Genomic DNA, 6,000 nt, shown 5'->3' with positions numbered 1-6,000 from the left:
CCTAAAGTAACTAATTTTACTTCCATTTTTATTATGTGTAAAAGTAAGTTCCTTCTATAATGTTTTGTACTCTTGGTCTACTTGCTTGCTTGCTTTTCCATCCATTGCAGTATTTGGGAACGGATTACAAAAAGATACTTGGATAAGTAGCACTGAAAGCTGTTAAAAACAGAATATCAATTCCTGGAGTATGTTTCTATCCGGATGCACATGAATGAAATAATTGAACTCTCAAAGTTCTTTTCATGCCCTTAATTCGATGAAGCAATTCCTGAAGCAACACGTTCATATTTCATAGCTGACTTACATGTTTCCTTTTCCTAGCGTTCCCTTTTGGACTAAGTTTTCTCCTTACTAATGTCAGTTAAACTGGTGAGACTTCAGACAAGTGGTTTCTCAATCCTGATGACACAACAGAGTGATGTGGGGAACTTTAGAAAAGTTCTGATGATCCGGCCCTGCCCCTAGAAACTGTGATTCAATATTTTGAGTGTATATGAACCACTTGGTTATTTGGTTACTATGTCACCAAAGCAGGTTAAAAAGGTGGGGAAAAGCCATTTTTTCTTCAGCCTGGCTATCTGGACAACTAACAAATTATTTTTTACCCCCAAAAGGAAAGAAAAATGGGACCAAAGATATTTTTACTTTTAGTAAATAAAGCGCATCAACTCTCAAGAGGTGCTTGACCCTTTAAACCACACAGCAATGCACAGAAAGACAATTGGGTGAGGCTGCATGCCCTTCATATACATTTCAACACCTACCTCAGGTCCCAAAATAAATATTTTTAATATTGTCTCATTCTGGGCTGTTCCAACATGCACTATATCAGCTTGTCTGCATATTCTAATGTAACAGCATACAAGTTTCCAGCAGCTCATTCTCGATGTATTTTCAACAGACATTAATTCCTCATTACATATATTCCACCTTTGAAAATTACACCAGCCAAAGATTGCAAGATGTAGTACTGACCAGCACAGTATTCATGAGGGGTGAAGATCCAATCTATGGTAAGGAAAATGCTGCAGTTTTCCACACAGTAATTACAGCTAAACCCAATTAAATGAGCTAAACCCAACCCTCTTGCCTGGTTTCTTCCTGGTTTCCAAGAATGTGGTGTGATATACCTTAGGGCCATTTGTCAGGGATCCTCAGGGTTGTTGGTGGATATGGATATTTTCCTTCTTTCATTTCTCTCAAAGAAGTAGACAGGGCAGAGGAATGAGGGTGGGGCTGCTTTTTAGTACATTGTATTCTTCCTCCAGTTCTGCTAACAGGAAGGATGAACGCAGCCCTGCAGGAAACTCTCCTTTTGCCACTAAGCCCTTCCAGGGTCAAGGGTGAGAAGGCAAGGGATCAATACCACTAACCACTCCGTGAGCTGCCTTTGGTCAACCTTCTGTTTCTGGGTTTCCACACAGAATTCCATAGCATTAAGAGTCTTTCTCACCCAAATAAGGACATTTTTGGGGATGGTTTAGGCTGGGAGGAACACAGAGAGGAAAAAAAATGTAGTTAAAAAATAAAATAAAATAAGCTCCATAACATTTTTCTTATGAATCTGGATTTTAAAAATTATACCATAGCATTTTCTCCTTTCAGTATTCTCTTCTCCCAGTTGGTATAAAATAAGCAACAATATCCTCCTTTGTAGCCTCTCTCCTCTGTGCGTAGCCCTTGGTTTGTGCAGAGGAAGTTTTAACCCTCTATGAGGTGAATGCCAGGAATCGTTTTAGGATGATTTACCAGAAGTCAGCCAGGAAGCTGACATGGGCCTGTTTGTAAAGGAAGAAGTACAGAGCCAGGGTATTTTGTGTCACTGTGAGAATGCACATTGACCTTTGTTAGAGAAACAGTTAATATTATTATTCCATTATCACACTTTCAAATGAGAAATTTAACCTCACATTTGTCCACTCATATATCCCTCATGGCACAGTAAAGAGCCTTCGTTGGTTTCGTGCAAAACCACTAACTATTAAAAAGGTGAATGAAGCTGCTCCCCAGACCCCGCTTTCCCTCAGCTTCCTTCGCAAGCACAGACAAGATCAGAGGATTTGTTATGGTCACGCAGTGACACGAGCTTGGAACCAAGTATCATTTTTGGTCCTCTTAGTGTTCATTCTTTCCCTAAACTACTCCTTTTTTTTCTGGGAAACAGACATTTTAAATTGTAAGCTACTAGAAGACAGAGACTGTGTATTTTAACCTGTCTGGTAAAATGCCCAACTCAAAGCAATGGAAAATACCAACCAGGAAGACAAGAGCCCCAAAATCTAGGCTTGACTCTGCCACTAACCCTTGCAAGTCATTCTGTACAATAAAGGAATTGGATTATATGAAATCTAAGGTCCTTTCTGTTATAGCTCTAGGCTTATGCACCTGAGAACTATTCATCAATGACATGAACTGTCAAACACCACTGTGGAGCCTCTCCATCACAGGTACCACTACCGCCCCCGCTCTTCCTCCGCCCTGCCCAGCACACTCTGCTCAGCTTTGAGAGACCCCAGCTCAGCTCAGAAACCATAACTGGCCTTATTTTTATTGCCTCTGTTCAAGGCTATGGGACTTCATCACTACTATGTGTTTTGGCTGTGTTTTCCCACTCGTGAGAGATGAAAAAACAATTGCCAGCCAGGTGCAGTGGCAGTCTCCTGTAATCCCAGCTGTCAGGAGACTGGGGTGGGATGATTACTTGGGTTCAGGAATTTGAGTCCAGTTTGGGCGGAAAAGAAAAGAAAAGAAAAGAAAAATGGTCATTTTCTAAATTTACATTCAGAAACTCCAGCAATGTTGTATAGTTCTAGAGAAAAGGGTGTTCTCAAGGGAAGAGATACAATGGTGTTGTTCTATTTCTCCATTCATGCTTTCAGAGCCTTCAAAAGAATAATGTGCTTGTTATTTAAAAGGTTCTGATATTCGCAGAAAACAAATATCATCAGGGTGCACTGGCTGTACTGGTTTTTGCTCCAAGGGCAGGAAACAGCTTGGCCAACTTGAGTAAAATATGCTTCTCCTCAGCTGCTAAGCTTGTTAGCCTCCCCATCTGGTGGCAGGAATAGCATTGCATACGTAATGTAGACTTGCCAATGCTTGCTTTTCTTCCAGAGATTTTAAATATTTCTCTCAATTTTTAATCCCACAAACAGATTCCAAAATAGAAAAAAGGATTATGTTCCAATGTTTCCACCATCTTTGTCCCTCAATTTTTTTTTTTTCCTAGCAGACATTACCCACGTATACCCTCAGGGAAAGGAAAGCTCTCAGCCCATCAACTTTTTGATGCCTCAGGAACCCACTTTTTCCAGAGAAGATTCTAAGTGGGTCATTTCCCTTTTCTGGCTTAACTACAAATTCCATCCACACGCTTACCCCCTATCCTATTTTCAGAATTGAATGGCTAACTCAATTCCATGAGGCCTTGATTAGTTCCAGTTAAGGTCACAGTTGTTACTTAAAAGCAGTGGTCTTTTTGCCCCCCGCCAAAGACTAGTTTTATCCCTACCTCCACCCTTTCCTCCCTTTTCCTTTTCCTTCTCCTTCTTCTTCAATAGCACTGTGTTACGAAGGGCCTGGCCACACACAGAGAATATTACAGGAATAAAACCTGGAAAAGAGCACACAGTTATGAAACATTAAACTTCAACTTCTCTTTATTTTGCTCCCTGAATTCTCCTCCCCCTCCAAGAAAACATGAACCTCGACAGATTTGTGGTTCATGTTATCTTCAGCTGTAAAAGCCAGCTGAACCAACAGAGCAGCCCTTCTCTGTTTCCTGCTGCCTAGAGGTTTCAAAAGGAGCTACTGTAAAGGAACGGTTACCTCTTTGGCCTTATGGACAACTTTTTTAGAAGAAACAGATTCAACTAAAATCACCAAGGCAAAGAACTCTGTACATTGTAGACTTCTGTACAAATGAAATCAATTAATATTGGGAGTTCTTCCATGCCAATTAAAGAGAGGATGGGCAAGGACAGAAAAGTAAAAACAGCGCCTGAATGCTGCTTTTTAAAGAAGTGATTAAAAAAAAAAAAAAAAGTTCAAGGATACAAATCCATTTCTTCAGTGAGCCCCAACCTATGAACTTCAGTGGGAATTTGGCCTGAGGATAGATAGCCACATCAGACATTGATTCAGTTAAAGCTAACCCATTTCAAGGTGTCACCCATTAATTTATTGACCACAAATAGGAATTTTGCCCAAGGCCAGAACTCACAATTGGTCCCAGTTGACCTGAAATGGATTTCCACAAGTGGCTGGGGAAAGGGAGTCTCTTTTTAGAATGTCTCTTCTTTGGTCCACTGTCTCTTTCTTTATCCCCTCTCCCCCTTTATGACATTAATAACAAAGCACTCAAAGAGCTTCATTAGTCGAAGGCATACAAACAGCTGCTCAAAGGATTTGTGACTGGATTGATCCTAAAGCTGCCAGTATAGACATTACATGTCAAAAATGATGATGTGAGCTTCTCAGCTGCTTTTCAATTTTGACATCATTCCCTTTTCATTCTTGCCCATTTCATGTTATTGATGAAGTGTTCATTTAGTAAAAGAAAATACATTACTCTTACAGAGTGGCTTTTTGCAGTATGTTGCCAGTCTTGCTTTATACATGTTTTCATATAAATATAAAATTATTTTTTATTCCTGAAACACATTTTTAACATGCAAGCAACAAAAGAAAGAATATTAAAATAGTATTTTTCTAGTATATATGTTGCCAAGACGAGCACTAAAATAGTATTTTTCTGTGTGATGCCATATGTAGCATCCTTAATCAATAGTCTCACCTAGACAGGAAAATGAATACAGTAGTCATTTTATGAACCTGTGAAATGGGTTATTGTTTTGCTAAGATTAAAAAGTGACTCTTCTCTCCAATTTGGGGCCATTTTTCAAATTTTCTGTGGCATGTAGCTAAATTCAAGCTGCCTTCATAAGACCTGGAGACCCAAAAGCTATAAAAACCAAATTATTTCTACCTTAGAGAAGCAATTGCATAGGGTATACGAGGAAGCATATACAAGGATGCAGCATTTATTTACAGTAGCAAAAAAACAAACAACAACTTGGAAACCACTTGTAGATCACAGAGGAATGACTAAATAAGCTGTGATCCATCTAAGCCACAGAACACTAAAAAAGCAGTTCGAAGGAATGAGATGGAACTTACTTACATGCTGATAAGGATCCATCTCTAAGGCATTTTTTTTTATACTTTAAGTTCTAGGGTACATGTGCATAACGTGCAGGTTTGTTACATATGTATACTTGTGCCATGTTGGTGTGTTGCACCCATCAACTCGTCAGCACCCATCAACTCGTCATTTACATCAGGTATAACTCCCAATGCCATCCCTCCCCCCTCCCCCTACCCCATAATAGGCCCCGGTGTGTGATGTTCCCCTTCCCAAGTCCAAGTGATCTCATTGTTCAGTTCCCACCTATGACTGAGAACATGCGGTGTTTGGTTTTCTGTTCTTGCGATAGTTTGCTAAGAATGATGGTTTCCAGCTGCATCCATGTCCCTACAAAGGACACAAACTCATCCTTTTTTATGGCTGCATAGTATTCCATGGTGTATATGTGCCACATTTTCTTAATCCAGTCTGTCACTGATGGACATTTGGGTTGATTCCAAGTCTTTGCTATTGTGAATAGTGCTAAGGCATATTTTAAAAAAATAAATTGTTCATATTAACAGACATACTTACAAACATGAAACAACACTATGTAGTTTCTACCTAGAAAAAGGTCTGTTAAGAAAATGTAATAAACTGATTGGGAGAGACTGGGATGATTTGAGATTAAGAATAATGGTGAAAGCCAGGCGCGGTGGCTTATGCCTGTAATCCCAGCACTTTGGGAGAATGAGGTGGGCGAATCACTCGAGGCCAGGAGTTTAAAACCAGCCAGGCCAACATGGTGAAACCCCATCCCTACTAAAAATACCAAAAAAAATTAGTTTGGCATGGTGACGTGCACCTGTAAT

Source organism: Macaca nemestrina, chromosome 3, assembly GCF_043159975.1.
Source record: "Macaca nemestrina isolate mMacNem1 chromosome 3, mMacNem.hap1, whole genome shotgun sequence".
Lineage (NCBI taxonomy): Eukaryota > Metazoa > Chordata > Mammalia > Primates > Cercopithecidae > Macaca > Macaca nemestrina.
Note: the sequence above shows the minus strand (reverse complement) of the source record.